The following is an 18,018-nucleotide window of genomic DNA, read 5'->3' as shown; positions in this document are numbered from 1 at the left end:
TGTCCATCCTCCAGCCAATCCTGGCACGCCTTGGACCATCCTGCTCTCTTATTGGATAAACGGGAGCCCAGCAAGGCGGAAGTTCTCCCGGCGACGTCCAAAACAGGCAAGATGGCGTCGAATGGCGGGGAGCTTGGGGGCTTATTCGACCACCACGTCCAGAGGGCGGTATGCGACACGCGGGCCAAATATCGGGAGGGAAGACGGCCTCGCGCTGTCAAGGTAAAGTGATTTGGGCTTCATTCGGTATCCTCGGTAGCCTTAGATTAGCGCTAGCTCTGAATGTCCAGCCTACCCAAAGGTATGACAAGGCTGCTGTCAGATCCGCCTCTCAGTGGAGGTGGCGTGAGGAGCCCTGGGTCAGGTACCAGAGATTCTCCGATTCCTCTGGGCAACTATCAGAGCGTCAGCTCCGCGAGACAGGGGCTTTGTTTTACTCTTTGTATCTTCTGTGTTTACAGTGGTGCTTCGCACATGGTAAGCACTCAATGAGTATTGTTGAGTGACTCTTCGCAGTAACTTCGTAGGATCGAACTTCCGGAATAACTGTCACTGAAGGTAGTCTGATACATGCTGTACTTGGACACCCTCAAACGTGGAGTGTGTTATTCTTTGTGCAGAGGGAGTGGAAAGATTTTTAAATTGTGTTTTTCGCAGACCGGGTAGAACAGAATATTTCTCGTTCTCAAAGCTCTGTTATAAAAAAACAAGGGCAGTTTTGTCCTAAGCTTATTTATGAAATGAATACTCATGTATAAATGAATAATATGTTTAACGAGCCTGCCTTTCTTTTAGGTATATACAATCAATTTGGAATCTCGGTACTTATTAATACAAGGAGTTCCTGCAGTGGGAGCGATGAAGGAATTAGTTGAGCGATTTGCTCTGTATGGTGCAGTAGAGCAGTATAATGCTCTAGATGAATACCCAGCAGAAGACTTTACAGAAGTTTATCTTATTAAATTTATGAACTTACAAAGTGCAAGGTAATATGCAGCTTAAGCCGTGTCTCCTTTCCTCCATTCCTATTGCTATCATTTTGGCTCAGGCTTCCCTCATTCATATCTGCATTATGCATTAGCTTAGTATGGCCCTCTGTTACTCTTATCCTCCTCCAGTCGTTTTACAGGTTAACCTTCCCAAAACACTATTTCCATCACGTCATTCCCATGCTTACCAATTTTCCACACTGGAGGGTGATAGATTAAGAATTGGGTTTGGATGTTTTCCAACCCCACCGCTTACTAGCTTCATGACCTTGTACAAATTATTTAACCCTGTTAAGCCTGTTTTTCCTCTTCAGTAAAATCTGTATGGTAAAAGGACCTACTTCTTGAGGTTGTATGAGGATGAAATGAGATAACCCATGTAAAGGGCTTAGTCTAGTGCCTCCTGTTCACAACTCAGTAAACATGAGTTACTGTGGTTCTTATTGTCATGGCTCTAAATTGACCTCATCTTTTTCAGCCTTCTATATAACATAAACCCTCTGCTCCAGTAAGACTGAAGTGTGCAGTGCCCTATCTATTTTTATGTTGGCCCCATTCCTGTCACTAATCGGCTCCAAGACCTATTTTTCCCTGGCTATTAGAATTTGTATTTTCTTTTCTGTGCTACCAGTAGCACTCATAGTCTGCCACAGGATAACTTTATTTTATGAGGTCATGTGTTGTTCTCAGGCTGCTGCTATATGTAATCTTACTTTCCTAACTAACTAGCTAGCTTCCCATGGTCAGGGAAGCATATTTTCTAGAGCTTTGCTATCTTCTACAGCACCTATTAAGACATCTGGATTTGCATCCTAACTTCACAAATCAGCGTGTGAACATGGCCAAGTTATTTAATATCCCAGTGCTCCAGATTCATCACAGGATTGTTATAAGGTGGTAATTCAAGTGAAGCACATTACCTGGTATGTGCTAACATCTCAGTAAGTATTTATCATTATTCCTGGATACAGAAGTATTTATTTATTATTTAAAAAAAAAATTTTTTTTTAATTTTTATGGAATCAAAATTGATTATACATATTTTTGGGGTTCAACATTGAGATATGTTGATCAAATCAATATTACTAGCGTACATATTGTTACAAATTGTAATTATTCTTTATGCCCCTTTTCCAATCCCGCCCCATCCCCCTTCCTCTCTCCCTCCCCCTTCTAATCACCCTAGATTTCTTCTCTCCCTCTGAAAGAATAATGGTTAGTCTGTTGATTTGCTGCCCAAATGATCTGTCCAATGCTGAGAGGCGTGATCGGGTCCCCCAATACTATCATAGAGCAGATGTCTCTTCCGTCACTATGAAATGGGCTCTGTGGAGACAGACATCCTCCTCCTTTCTTTATCTGTGCTGGTGACTCTCCTTGTGTCAATTCACTCCATTGGCTGGTGGACCATCTGCATGGTGGTTGTGGCATCTAGCTGCCTTCACGGCAGCCATGGTTATCATGGTGGCTGTGGTGAGCCACCCACATGGAGGAGATGTTTTTGGCCTGCTCTGTAGTGCTGGCAGTGTGCCTGGTTGCGGAGAGTGTCTGATCCCCGGTTCCATGCCCCAGATCCTGGAGTGGGTCCCAAGGTGTTGGCACGGTGTGCCTGGTTGTGGGAGGGGGGGTCCAGTCCCCAGCTCCTTACCCTGGGTCCCTAGGCATACCCCGAGGCACTGGCACTGTGTGCCTGGTTGTGTGAGGGGGTTCCGGTCCCCTTCTCCATGCCTTTGGTCCCTGGGTGGTCCCTAAGGTGCTGGTGTGGTGTGCCTAGTTGTGGGAAGGGGGTCCAGTCCCTGGCTGCTAGCCCCAGGTCCTCAGGCGGGTGCCTAGGCATTGGTGGTATGCCTGTATGTGGGAGTGGGGTCTGGTCCTCAGCTCCAATCCTTGGGTTCCTGGGTGGGGCCCTAAGGTGCTGGTGGTATGAGTGGTTGTGGGCAAAGGTCCTGCCCCTGGCTCCATGACCTCATGTCCCCTGGTGGGCCCCGAGGCATTCATGGTGTGCCTGGGCCAGAACTAAGTTTTTGTCCTTTGCTTACTTCTAAAATGGGGGAACTTCCTGTGGGAACCAGCACTTGAGCTGTGTGGTTGAGGTAAATGGCTGCTTTGCTGCTGTTTCCCTACGGAAGATTTTTTGTGCTGCTCAGGGTTTAATAGTTGGCCTTATAGGTACTTCCAGCTGTCCAGATACTCGGTGCACCTGGGTTGTGTAGAAACTCTGATCTGGGCCTGAGTCTTTTCATGAAACTGCACCTCATGCAACTCTTCGTTCCCAACCAGTCTCCTCTGAGTGGTCCTGCACTGATTGGGGGGCAGATTGGCTGTCCTTGCTGTGTCCCAGTGTTCTCCCAGTGGGCCCATCTCCCCTGCCGCCCTTGCTCCAAACACTTCCCATGGGACAGGCCCTGCGCCAGTCCCTTGTGATGACTCACCGGACTCAGAATGGCTCCTCTTTTTCAGCTGTCCTGGCTCCTCGCTCCTGCGTGGGTCCACGGGAACCCTATTAGTGGTCTTGCTGTCCTGGGGACCATCAAAGTCCTCTTCTCCTCTGCCGCCTCCAAGTAATACCATCTAAAGGGCACAGCTGCGGCTTCTGCTGGCTCCTGCTCCATGTGCTCCAGCGTTAAAGCGGCCACGGCCCAAAACGCTGAAAGCAGTTTTTTCTTTCTCTCTTTGTGGTTTCTCCCACCTTCATGAGTTCCATAGGTCTCTCCTCCTCTTCACCTGAGCTCCAGCAGCCCCAGCCTGGCTGATGTTACATTTTTATAGTTGTAAATTTGTTGATTTGTCAGAGAGAGTGATGCTGGGGACCATCTATTCCGCCATCTTGACTGGAAGTCGATACAGAAGTATTTAAATATTATTATGGTGCCTGGCTGGCCATAGATATTCAATAAATATTTATTGAATGAATACCATCGTTCTCATTTTCTCATTGATTAGTTCATTCATACATATATATTATCAGTTATTGAAAGTTTTATAATTACAGTATTTTTAAGTTTTTATGTATGAATCCCATTATAGGAATACATTGTGATGAAAGGCTAAATTTGGTATGAACTAACACTCACAGGCCACTTAACTTCACAGAAAAAAGCTTTATTTCATGACTACAGTTTATATACATCAGGCCAACCAGTTGGGCCCTGAGTTGGTTAAGGAGAGTCTGTATATGTGTGGATGGCTTAGCTCAAAACCTATTAACACTATTGGGAGAGGGAAGGGAAAGCTCTAAGAATACAGAGTGGATCAGTAGTGTCAATACTATCCACAAGCAGAACGTCTGAATCCCCAGTCCATAGGATGTATATACACATAGCAAAAGCTGGACTTTGCTCTTTAGATCAACGTATTGTATACTAGTTAAGCTTTCATCGTGAGTAAATGTAGATTAATAAACAACGCTATCATATTTTTCTGTTCAGGACAGCCAAGAAAAAAATGGATGAACAGAGTTTCTTTGGTGGATTGCTTCATGTGTGCGATGCTCCAGAATTTGAGACAGTTGAAGAAACTAGAAAAAAATTAGAGAAGAAGGCTTATATAGCAAGAATTACTAGAAGTAAAGGTATGGAAAGCCTGTTTCTAATGCCTCCTGTCTGGTACTCTGCCAGGTATGCCATTATGCAGTTCCCAGTCCTGTGGGAGAAGAGTCAAGTAAATCACAATATTCAGTAAACATAAACCACAGAGTTCTTTGCAGCACTCTGAGTAATCTGGGCTGAGCAGGGAGAGATGTTGGTTTGTGGAAGACTTCCTATAGGCTGTGAGAAGTGGCTGAGTTTTGAAGGAGAAGTAGACATTACCCAGAAGAGAGGATGACGAAATTGAAAGATGAGTCAAGCCAGTATGTTTAAAGCCCCCATGGAATAAATGAATATCATGAATTTAAGGAACTGCTGGGAGCACAGGATAACCAGAGCACAGAGGTTTCAGTTGGAGATAAAAAGATTAGAAAACTAGGATGTGAATCATGAAGGGCCTTGTATCCCATTCTAAGGAATTAAGGCTTTGACCTGAAGGCAGTGAGAAGCAAGTATTTGTAGACTATCTACCAACTGCTAATCATGTAAAAGTTCCATTTTTGACCAACAGCTTACTAAATACCCCACATACCCAACTGATTTTTTCCAGACACAAATTCCAAATGCCTGGGATGGACTCATGGGATCTGGTTCCTGGATTATAGGTCTAGAACAGACAGAATTGAGCTAAGATAAAGTGTGTGTTCTGAAATCTAAATATTACTAGAGGCTCAAAGCACCATATTTCCACCCTTTAGTTGAAAGACAGAATGAGAGGGCTGGCCCGTGGCTCACTTGGGTGAGTGTGGTGCTGATAATACCAAGGCCACGGGTTCAGATCCCAATATAGGGATGGCCGGTTTGCTCACTTGGGAGAGCGTAGTACTGACAACACCAAGTCAAGGGTTAAGATCCCCTTACCAGTCATGTTAAAAAAAAGAAAAAAGAAAGAGTGAGTATCTGTTTTATTCAGCTTTCAGTTGCTCATAACAGAATACCTGAAACTGGGTAATTCATGAAGAAATGAAATTTATTTCTTATAGTTTTTGAGGCTAGGAAGTCTAAAGTCAAGGGGAGTATCTGGTGAGAGCCTTCTTTTTGGCGGGTACTCTGTAGAGTTGGTAGCAACATACACTGTCACATAGGGCTAAGCAAGAGCATTTTCACGTACTCATTGCTCTCCTTATAAAGCTACCAGTCTATTTTCTGATAATTTATTAAAACATTAACCCATTAATCCATGAGTGGATTGGTCCATTCATGAGGGCATAGTCCTCATGACCCAATCACCTCTTAAAGGCTCCATTTTTCAAATACCACAGTCAGGTTTCCCACCCTCTTACCACTGTTACAAGGGGGTTAAGATCCAACATGAGCCTGGGAGGACACTGAAACCACAGCAGTATCTCTACAGCTGTTGAATGTGATGAGTTTATGGCTGATGGTAGAAAGGGCATGTGTCAGTGGTGAAGAGAGAAACAAGGTGGAAAGACTCTCAGAAAACTTACCTAGAAGTCTGGCAAAAGAGCTGTTGAGAATCCCTAGCCGTTTTTAGACATTAAACTTTACCTTGTGGGATATGTAAATAACTAGCACCAGGAATACTTGTACATGTGTGTAGCAGAGGAAATTACAAAATTTATCAGTGTGGAGAAAGACTTTTGAGATTATCTGACCCATGTCCTAATTTGTTCAGGTGAGGAAAACTAAGGCTTAGAAAGTTTGTGACTGGCCTATCTTACTAGAGATAAATTGGTGGAAGAGTGGGATTAAAACCCAAGTCTTTGGATTCTCTGTTCTGTATATACATTTGAACGGCTATATGCATCTCAGTGTTGGTGATAGAAGCCTAGCATTGTCTTCGTTCTTAGCTCTCCATCCTCTTAAGACCTTTTTGCCCTGCCCCTGACCTCCTCAAAGTTAGATTCAGTGTTGCTCCAGCTTTAGTTGGCAGCATAATATAGTGTTTTAAACTATGACTTGTTTGTTAAGTTCTTTTTCATCGGCAGTATTCTAGTATCTACATGGTGCATTTGCATAGTTGGTCTCACTTTTTAAAACCTTTTATTCTGGAAATTTCAAAACATACCAAGGTAAAGAAGAGACTAAGAAAATGTAATTCCCATGTATTAATGACAGTAAATATCAACACATAGCCAATTTCGTCCTTTTGTATGTGTGTTTCAAAGGGATCCAAACCGTTGGCCTTAGTGTTATTAGCACCACGCTCTAACCAACAGAGCTAACCAGCCAGCCCCATCTTTACCACATCTTCCATACCCCACTTTAATGGCACAGTCTGTTTTGGGCAAGGTTGACCAGGGAAGAGGACTGTGCAGGCCCTAAAAGTGGGCCCAGCTTATTGCTTCCTTTAATAACTAACAAACATGACTAAGCAGCATGATACATTATATAGTAGAATACTCTGAAGCTTTAAAAAACAGTAGCTTTCTGTGTAAAGACATGGAAAAACTGAGATCTACAGTTAAGTGGAAAATGCTAAGGTGCAGAGAAATGGGTATTCCAGGTTACCTTTTGAGTGGGGAGAAAACGAGGGGCAGGTAGAGAAGGAAAAGTAAGATGTACTGGCCAGATGAATGGGAAAGAACAGTGATCACCTGTGCAGGTGGAGACCAGGCATATGGGGAGTAAGGAAAGGATGACACTTGATACTATATACCTTTTTATCCTTTTTAGCTTTTAAACCACATGAATGTATTCCCTGCTCAAGAAATCAATTTTGGGGGGTAGAATTTGTTAACATTTTTAAGTCATGTTTGTTCTTAAAATTATATGATTCTGAATAATGAACACAACAAAATGAACCATATCTATCTCCCTTTCCCTCACTTTTTGAATTATTATATAAAGACCATTCCCTGACAAAGAAGAAACTGGTTCCAAAGCCTAAAGACACGAAAGGTTTTAGACAAGACTTCCACTCTGAGACGTCTGGATTTTGTGCAGATGCCTTGAACCTTTCCAGTGAGAACTCACATCCTTGTCTTCCTTATTCTTGTGAATTGCCTTTATTTCTCCTCAAAATGTACGTGTTCATCTGGGGATCATGTGGACAGAGCATCAGATTCCTCTAAGGAAGGTAGAAACCGTGATAAAACAGTGGAGCATTGTAACCACAGTGACGCTTTGCAGAAAATAAAAAGGAACACTTCTAAAAATTCAGTGATGTGCTGTGGTGCAGAAAAGACTATCCGTCCTTCAGAGGCAGCTGACAAATTTATGCCTAGGACAACACAAGTGCAGGAGGGGAAAAAAAGAAGAGGAGATGATCTTAAACTTGGAACTTTTCTTGAAAGAAGCTCAAGTAGTAATGAGGTTATGATTGGGCCTCTATTACCAGGTGTACTTAAAGTGGCTATGTACGATTGGATACAACGGCGAATTTAATTCGGAATAAACTTAAAGAGGTAAGGTCATTTTTAAAACCTGGGTTTTGGGGTTTTTTTTTTTTTTTTTTTAGTTTTTCGATGTATTTTTCTACAATTCTCTGATAAATTAGTGAAATTTGGCTAACATTTATTTGCTTTGATACCATTAATCCTTGCTTTAAACAGTGAATAGACATTTTTTAGATAGAAAATATTAAAGTTGTGGTTTCAGTCATTAAGTCAGTCTGTGAGTGTAGTCCAGCCCCCCTCTCCCCTGCTTTAAAATCTCCCCAGGTAGTTCTAATATAAACCAAAGTTGAGAAGGAAAATTACAGATTATTTCTCTTAAATTCAAAGTTATTAAAGATTACATGAAGTTCGAAATGCTTATTTTGCTTCTGTGATAAAGATAGCTATAGAAGATAAGATTTCTAAAGACTGGGCATTAAGGTCTTCATTTCAGATTTAAGCTTTTTTTAAGTTTTAAGTTTTTTTTAGAATTAGACTGTGATTCCTAGCCTTTTTAAAAAAAATTTTATTTACATGATCATTTTTGATTACCTAGGCACAAATAAAAGAGAATTAACATTTGAGTTAGCTTTTGAAAGATACCTTTTTCTGGGATTGGGGTGAGGGGAGACTTTTAGAAATCATAAACTGAGGGTCATGACCATTCTCTTATTTAACTCCAAGGCTTAGAAAGTGCTTTTCACATAGTTGTATATATATTTTACAGTGTGATTAAGTGAGGCTAAGGTAGTTTGTTAAATTTTTTTACATGAAAATTATCTGATTAAGGATTAGGGATTGTTTAATAAAAATCTGTGGATACAGTTCTTATGATGCAGCCTTCAGAAGTTCTGCAGTTTGTGCTGGCACCTTTATTTCCTTCAGATGTGGCTGAACTAGGGTGCAGATGCTGATACATAGCTGTCTCAGCTATAGCTATCTGTTTTCAAGAAAAAGTGTAAAGTCCAAATTCTAGATACAGAAATAGAACAACGATAAAGAGAAGTATTCAATACTGTTTACTGCAGTTTCTAATAATTTCAATTTCAAATGAAGACTGTCTTCATTTTGACATGTTGTCCACTGTCAGAAGCCATGCGTCTGTGGACTCCAGTGTGGGAATATAAGGAGAACGGTTCTCCGTTCAGCAGAGCTGCGGAGAATCTCCGTATGTGTGGCAAGGGGTCCCGTGGAAGTTTTCCCGAAAGTCCCTATTCCGGTGTTCCCTGGATTGCATGTAGTCATCAACCCCCCTGGAAATAATTGGGTTGATGGGAATGCTTATGCTCTTGTGCATTTGGTGTGAGGTGGCAGTTGTACCTTTTAATAACAATACAAATGAGATTACATTTTTTCTGGTATTGAACCTGTTTTTTTGGGAAACTTTTCGTTAATAAAAACAAGTTTGATTTGATTAATGCAACCCAGGCAAAAATGTTAAAAAGTATACCTGGGTCTACGATTTGTTCCAAACATTGTTTCAAAAAGCAGGTACAGAGAAGCCAAGAGGCCTTTCTGTACAGATGAATGGACGGGGCGGTGAGATAAAGTAAAATAACAATAAGTTTCCTGTAAATTTACCTGAGGTACAAGTTGCCCAGGTCATTATTTTACTACTCATGGGTTTGGCTTTCACTGTCAGAGACGACAATTGTGTTGGTTAAATATTAAAAGTCTGGTGGGCTCTTGGAGGAAAAAATGGCATGTTACATGAGAGTGCCGAATCCTAACCACTAGACCACCAGGGAGCGTCAATGGCATGTTACATGTAGGAGCTGATAGACCCCCTCTTTCTTATACAGGGCCATATATAGAGGACACATATATGATATGATAAGATTAAATATGAGCAAAAAATTTAAAGTTTTCTTTATGAAAAAATCAGGTCTGGGCTTTTAAGTTGTTCAAAAAAACTTTAAACAAAGAATTTTTTTACACAAATAGTTAAATCATATTATAAAGAGATGTGCCTTTTTAATAATTGTTGTTTTCAGTTGATTAAAATAAAAAATTAAAATCAAAATAGGTGAAGGATATATAAAAATCATATGTCGTAGGGGTTAAATGTTTTATTCAAAAACTGCATGTGCTGCCAACCGTGAGGTCTCTGGCCACTGGCCACAGACCTCGGTTTGAAACTCTTGCTTGCTGGTTAAGCTTGTTTCGCTTCAAAGAATGATATGTACTTTTCTGGGAGATTGTGACCTGTGACTGACTGGGAACAATCGGTTGAGATGATTCATTACCTTCCTAAGTCTGAAGAATAATATGTACTTTCCTAAAGATTATGATTTATAAATAATGACATGTAGTTCCTTTAAAATTTATGATTCAGTATGATCAAAAGAAAATGATTTAAGTATTGTATTGATCAAATTTATGTTCATAGTTTAATATTAACCTAATGAAAAGTGCTTGTATTGTGTAATTGGAGGATAGACATGATATAAATAAAGGAGAACGGCTTTTGTCTATCGTCCACTGATGCACTAGACATCATTGGTCCGTCTTTTTCTTCTTTTTTTTTTCTCGCCGACTCCACACATCCTTCCCGGGCTCTAAGAACCAGCTGGAGCTGGACTCCGGCAGTCCACTCTTTTTCTGATGATGTGTGTGGTTTTCATTTTTCCCCTAGGAAAATTGAGGATTATACCATTTTCTGCTCATTCTCCAAATTTTTCATCCCCACCTCCCCCCAAGTATTTATGTGTCTAAATCTATCAATGTCAGTGTTTCAAGAATGCAAAACCAGGATATCTATCTGTATCCATAAAATAAGTGACTTTAGATCTATAAAGAAATGTATCATGAGAGCACATGTCTACTCTTCTCCATCCACATTTTTCCTGTAATGGCTTTAGAAATTTTATTCCCATCAATGTTTGGGCAGAGAACTTTGCTCTGTGCCTAGGTCGTAGACTGTACCTTCAGCTTCAGCCACTCTGCATCAGAAGTGATGGCAAGAATTAAGCTATTGGAAGTATATAGTACCTCTTCTAACAGTTTATTTACTCTTGCACTATAAAAACTAACTTTGTGGTTTTTTTTTTTTTTAACTAGGTAATTTCATCTGTGCCAAAGCCTTCAGAAGGCAAGCTGCCAAGATGTGAGTACGACTGCTCCACTAAAACAAAGAAGAATATGTATTGCCAGCAGCAAATTTATATTTTCTAAAGAGAATATTTATTTTTTATTTTTAGCCTATCATTTTAATTCTTCAAAAGATTTTACGGCTGATATTTTTTAATGCACTACTTTGTAATTTCATTTAGCTGTTTGTCTAAAATAGTTTCTTTTTTTTTTGATCCCTACTTAATATTGCAGAAACTGTTTTGTCATATAATATTACCTCTCACATTGCAATACCTATATGTAAATTAATTCAACCAAATTTATAGAAATGACAATACAAATAAACACAGGCAACTAGGATCTGTTTCTGATTTTAATACCAGTATTAAACAATTCACATTCAAAAACTAGAAGTCAGGATTTTTCTGAATGTCAGGTCTTCAAAATCAAGACAATTCTGTAAAGTGAAAAAGTCAATAAACTATTAGAAAAAAGCTGAAATTAGAAGCTTAAATTCTTTAATTAACTTCTAAGAAGAATTTACATCATCTGTGGCAATCAAGAAAGGAATCAGTGTTTGTAAATTCTAGACATCTACCACTACTACTGGCATATCCATACTTTTTCCTCTGTCAGTGGACTACATAATTGGAAATCCACATATGTCCAGACTGTTCCCATTTTCTTAATTGAAGAAATAACTTGAGAAGGCTCATACCACATGGTGTGTATTTTTCATTTTGCCCTGTCCTTAAGGGCCTCTTGCCTAGTGGATTGAATTTGAACATATCAGTTAATAAGGTTCAACATTTTTTATTTTATTTATATCAATTACTGAATATTTCCAGTAATTGAGCTACAACATGAGTGCCTGATAGGCCAGGAGTTTCTCCTGGTGGACTTCTTGTCCTTGTGTCTGAAGGAATCTGTTGCCCCTGGTCACTATGGACGGGTATAGTCAGTGGAGGCCATGGTCTGCTACTTGCTAGTTCACACCCATCATCAGCTAGTCCTTCCTCCCAGCCATTACTCCGAAGTTCTAAGTTACTTATCATATAAATAGTTTGCATTTATGGTTTGCTTTGTCCAAATGTATATGATTATTTTGAAATTAAAAATGATCATATATATTTGCTTATCATAAGCACTTAAATATATGCTGAATAAATATTAATCCAAAATATGTAAGACAATGTCTAATTGAAAGATTTTAATGGCAAAGCAATGCCTGGCACATGGCAGGTGTTTATTAATATGTCTTGTGTTGTGCACATACATACTGTACAACACCAAGCAGCACTAAGACACTTGATCTAAGTAGTGCCCTCATTTGCTGGGAGGTTTCAAGGTTTCTGGCAGAGAGAAAGGGGTCTATACAACACAGTGAAGAGGACTGGATTAGGAGTCACCAGACCCAAGTTCATGGAGCTGTTCTGCCACTGCAGGCTCCACAGAGGTCACTTAACCATTCTGTATCTTGAGTGCCCACACCCTTGGCCATCATCCCCAGGGGCTCCCACTCAGCTCCCTCCACCTTGCCTCATTTGGGCTCAGTTCAGCATCTGACACGGACCACTTGAACTCACCCACCCCGATGCTGGCTGCCAGCAGCACTGCTGTGACATCCTCCCCAGTGCTGGCTGTTGGCAGCATTACTTGAATATTTTGTTGCATCTTATCCTTATTATTACATGGGGCACAGACAATATGAAAGTACTGATACTTGCCATAACAGGTCCCACGGGCCTTTCCATTGACACAAGCGTGGAAATCATTAGTACACTAAGTCCTTAGCTCAACCATGTGCTTCTGGACTTAATCTGTAAACTGTATATTCAGCTGGGAAGATAATGCACAAATGTGAAGATGTGATGATGATAATTTCTACTATTCACTGAGTGCTTACTCTGCTAAATGCTTTCCATACTTGATCTCACTTGACCCAAGGAGGTAGTTACTAGTTCCAATCCCTGTTTTACAGATGAAGAAGCATTAGACAGGTTGTCCCCAGCCCAGTCACACAGCCACTTGCTAAAGTGGTGGAGCCAGGATCTCAGCTCTGGGTTTAGGTTCTGCCATGGGACTGCCTTCCTCCATGTTTGTCATATAGGTGATCTTAGATTAAGTACTCTGTGCCTCAGTGTCCTCATCCATAAAATGGGGATAACAGTACCAATCTCATAGATTGGGTTGAATAAAATAAAGTAAATAAAATGCTCAGCTTAGTGCCCAACACATAGCAAGAACATACTAAACTTTAGCTATTTTATTATTAACAATTATGAAATGCTGGAAATATAGAAATATTTGTCTGTGTATGACTCTTTTTGACTATACAGATAGTGGGCTAACAAGAAAAGTACACTTAAGGCTGGCAGGTTAGCTTCATTGATTAGAGCCCAGTGGTGATTATGCCAAGGTCAAGGGTGCAGGTTCCCGTATGACCAGCAGCCAAAAAGATAGTACACTCAAAAGGAATAATCACTTGTGTTTTCCTTTGTCTGGTCCACTTGAGTCAGGTATAAAGCACTAACTCACACCATTGCTCTGTAAGTGAAAGTTCAGACCTCCACCTGCAAACAGCTTTTAATGGTTGTTGCCAGTGTCAGGTCTGCCAGGCCTTGGACTATGTTCCAACTCCTTTCCTCAGCCTCCTGGGAAAAAATATATCACCTCTGTCACTGAAGTATCAAAAGTCCTTGGGCTTTGGCCCTAGGAAACCTGACTTTATCAAAACTCACTTACCAAAACATGTTGGACTCTCTCTTACCGTGGACTTCTAGGAGGTGTTCATTCCCACTACTGCTCTTATTCCTCTCCCCTCTGCTTAAAGGCATTTTAGAATTTTTGATCCCACTCTGTGCACTAGACACCACAGTCTACACCCTCTACTACTCCAAATCCTGCCTCTGTCCTCACCTTTCAATACCATCCCATTGACTAGAAAGGCCTGCTCTTTCGTGGTTCCATGCTATACATTAGCATTATAAGAGCAATTCCCATAACCTTCCTTAAAAAAAATTAAAACCCTTGGGCCGGCCCGTGGCTCACTCGGGAGAGTGTGGTGCTGGGAACACCAAGGCCCCGGGTTCGGATCCCATATACGGATGGCCGGTTCGCTCACTGGCTGAGCGTGGTGCTCACAACACCAAGTCAAGGGTTAAGATCCCCTTACCGGTCATCTTTTAAAAAAAAAAAAAAAAAAAAAAAAAATTAAAACCCTCACATCACGGCCAGCCCCATGGCTCACTCAGGAGAGTGCAGCACAGGTAGTGCCAAGGCTGCGGGTTCAGATCCTATAGGGATGGCCAGTGGGCTCACTGGCTGAGTGTGGTGCGGATGACACAGATCCAGGGGTTACAATCCCCTTACCGGTCAAAAAAACAAACCAAAAACCCTCAGATAATATTTCTATAGGCAACTTCCCCTCCTACCTCAGCTCCAGATGAGATGTTTTATAACAGCCACCTATGGGAGAAAATAGCTTCCAAGGGAAGAAAAAGCATAATCATATCTTCTACAGAGTAGCAGACTTAGACTGTAGACTAAGCCAACATTTTAGTAGCATATTACACAACAAGCAACTCTTCTTTCATAACTCTACAGAAGCTTACCTTATAGAAGATTGATTCTGCAGTGACTTATGGTGGAAACTGACTCAGGAACTTTGATGGGTTATTAAAAAACAAGAATAAAATCATGAGCACATTCATAGTATGTGTGTATAATGTGTACAGGCATTTTTCCAGCTACATGTAAGAGTTCTGTAATTTGAGATATACTAAAATGTGTTGTGTAGTGAAAAGAACTGCAATGAAAAGATAAATGATTTTCGAAATGTTATGAAGCACAGTCTGAATACAGCCACTCCTATTTCTGCTATTGTTAGCTTAAAAGTTGCTGAGAAACAAAGGACAAGCTTCTGATTGTGCTGCTGAGCTCTAACACAAACCCTTCTCAGAGCTTCATTACACATTAACATTCTACTTATTAAAATATAGTGGCTCTAATAGCCTGAGAATGACAGAAGGGAAGTGATAAAAAATGTGTAGGTGAATACAACGTGAAAAAGTGTCTCCTTGAAGACATTTTCCGTCTCAGCTATGGAACTAGCCAGGACACTCAATGTCGTTGATTTTCTAGCAAGTCTGAACTAAGGCTTTTGAAACTTTCTTGGGCGTTCTTAGTAACGTGCCATCTTCCAACCATCACTGAAATCCCTTAAGTTGTAGTACACGCTTTTATGGCACAACACAGAAACCAGGCTCCCCTAAATCTGTTTTGGTACCATCCTTGAAGGAAGGGGTTGCAGAGAAATTGATAATGAAATAATTGCAGAGAACACAGTCCATCATACTTAGGAAAAAAATGTATAAGTGATATAAATACAGACGAATGAATATTTACTTAATGTGTTTTGTCCAGTGAACAAATGTCTCACTTTAGGAAAATTTAATTTTACAAATCTTAAACAAATTAGGAGCAATACTCTCAATAAGAAAAGAATCTGCAATCTGCACAAGAATCTACTGCAGGGCACCTCTGTGTTTTATAAATGAATATGCCCAGTTTCAGAAATGCCTCTTCCAGTAAGTGAAGCATCCCTGTTAGGAAAGGAAGGAATACCATACTGAGATTTACATAGTCTCTAATGCACCTTCCACTGTGTTCAACCAGTATTCCCCTTGTGTTTACAAAACTAGAACTTACTTTATCAAAAATGGTCTTTCAACTACCGCCAGCCGCAGACTCTCAACAATCTCTTCCTTTTCTTATAGCAGAAGAGGAGATAATGAAGGTTCAGAAAAATTTTTTACTCATATTCAACAAATCCATCATAAGTGAGATACATTTTCTGGTGCTATGATAATAAAGGAAATGGAAATGATGAATTCCAGTATTACTATTTACTTAGATCTTTCAAGAATGAAAAAGTTTTCCTAGTGTACCTGGCCATAACAACAACCATAATCTCTCCTCTTCCTTTGCATAGAGAATCTGATAATACGGGTTCAAACTTGATGTTTTTTTTTAGACTCATATTTTATTATGTTCCAGAGGAAAAAATAAAAGCTAAAAGAGAAAATATATTATTAACTTTATAAACAATAAGCCTCTTGCAACAAGAGTTCATTCTCTTTTGGGAGTTTGAATCACTCCCCAGAATACAGTAGAAGGGCTCATCATATTCAATGGTGAGAAATGAAGGCAGATACACACAATGTCATTACAGTAAAGACACTGTCCACAATCACCTTACATTTTTTAATTTAAAAATATGTCTTCTCCCTTTTCCTTTAGTGGAAACTTTCTTTTCAGCAGCTGGAGCAGATTTGTATTTACTGTTTCTGAGCCTAGCAGACCTCCTGTGAATTTCCTGCTTACTCTGTCACATAAACAATTAAAGAACAAAAAGAGAAAGAAAAACTGTAAAAAGGTTGCTGTCCCAATACAACCACCTTACAAGGATCCCAGAGTATGCACTTTATTTTTCGTCTACACGTAGACAATTGAATTGGGGCCAGAGTATGCACTCTATAAGGACATTCAAACATTAGGTAAGAGTGCGCCTTTTCTTTTCTTTTGAAGCTGGGTAACTCAGACTGACTAAAACACGGAGGGTCCTGGAAAGGGTCTCCGGAGACTGGAAAAGGTGTGAGCTGCTTACAACAGGTCAGGGGGCAGCCGTAGGAGTAGGGCTAGGCCAAGGCAAGCACTGTTCAGTTGTGTTCATACTAGAGAAAAACCCTTAACGTAACTCTCCAAGGCCAGAGAACGGGTTAGGTTACGGCCCCTCCTACAACGGAATGAATACCTGCGCTGCCACTTAAAATAACGGCATCGTAATCTTACTAACATAATGACAAAATAACCTTTATAAACACGGAAAGAGGTCCAGGGCCTACAACATTTGGGGCCTGGCCCTGTTACGAGTGCGTATACATAGAGCGTATATCGAGATGTCCGGCTGCTACCCCAAATATTATTACAATGGGGGAATTTCTGAAGCGCTTTTAGTTTTCCGGCTTCTTCATACTTTCGATGTTCACAATAGGAAGAAGCGCTCAGGGATGAGCCACAGCAACGGAGATCTTCCCATCGGGAGGAGGGGAGGCGGCGTCCCGGCCCAGCAGGGGCACGGCGACCCGGGAAGGCTCGCGCCCGCCCGCCCCACGCCGGTCCCGCCCGGCCTGTCCCCGCCTCGCGCCCGGTCGGCCTCCGCCGGCGGGAGGAGCCGGACGAGCTCACCTGCTTGCCGCCCCCACCCCCGTTGCTCTGCGGAGGGGCGGCCGAGGTGCTGGCGAAGGTCGCCGCGCCGAAGCCGCCACCGCCGCTGCTGCCCCCCGTCCCGCCGGCCGCCCCCGAGCCGGCGCTCCCGCCGCCCGCGCCGCCCCGGCCGGTGCAGTGGTGGCAGAGGATCTCCCCCTGCGGGCCCTTCTTCCACATGGAGGACGAAGTGGTCTTGCAGACGCTGCAGGTGGGCTTCAGGCCCAGCGGCATGGTGGCCGGCCAGGGCGGCCCCCGCGGGCGCAGCGATACGGGAATGGCGGCCGCCTGCGCCGGCCGCCCTCTGGTCGGCCCGTCACTCCCAGAGACAGGAAGAGCGGCGAGGGCGAGGACGCCGAGCTGTCCGCGCAGGGAGCAGGCCGCGGCCGCTGCCCCTGGAGACGGGAAGCGGGTTCCGGCGGTTCCGCACGCAGCGCCAACCCCAGGCGGACGGCGGCGCAGGGAGGCGGGGCCGGGCTGGCCGGGGGCGGGGCCTGGCCTGCGAGGAGAGCCCGGCTGCTGCCGGCGGAGGAGCCTGACCGGAAGTGGCCCCGAGCGATTGCCTGGAGCGCGCTGCAGTTCCGCTTGCTGTGGCTAAGGGGCGCGGTGCTCAAACTTTTGAGTCTCAGGCCTAGAATTGCCGGGTGAAATGCAGGAGGCCCAGTGAAATTTGAACGACTACTTTTTTAGTATGAGTGTATCCCACGCAGTAATGGTTGTTTATCTGAAATTCACATTTATCTGGGCGCCCTGTGTCACACATTG

General features: G+C 42.2%; 2 pseudogenes; one reads left to right on the top strand and one right to left on the bottom strand.

The window, feature by feature from the left end:
• LOC134380184 (GATA zinc finger domain-containing protein 1-like) overlaps nucleotides 1-17,716 on the bottom strand; it is an 87,976-nt pseudogene extending 70,260 nt beyond the window's left edge.
• Nucleotides 101-11,220, top strand: LOC134380183 (RNA-binding protein 48-like; annotated as a pseudogene).
• Nucleotides 17,717-18,018: the final 302 nt, after the last annotated feature.

The sequence above is a fragment of the Cynocephalus volans genome, chromosome 6 (assembly GCF_027409185.1).
Source record: "Cynocephalus volans isolate mCynVol1 chromosome 6, mCynVol1.pri, whole genome shotgun sequence".
NCBI lineage: Eukaryota > Metazoa > Chordata > Mammalia > Dermoptera > Cynocephalidae > Cynocephalus > Cynocephalus volans.
The sequence above is the reverse complement of the archived record's forward strand: the minus strand, read 5'-3'. Positions and strand labels throughout refer to the sequence as shown.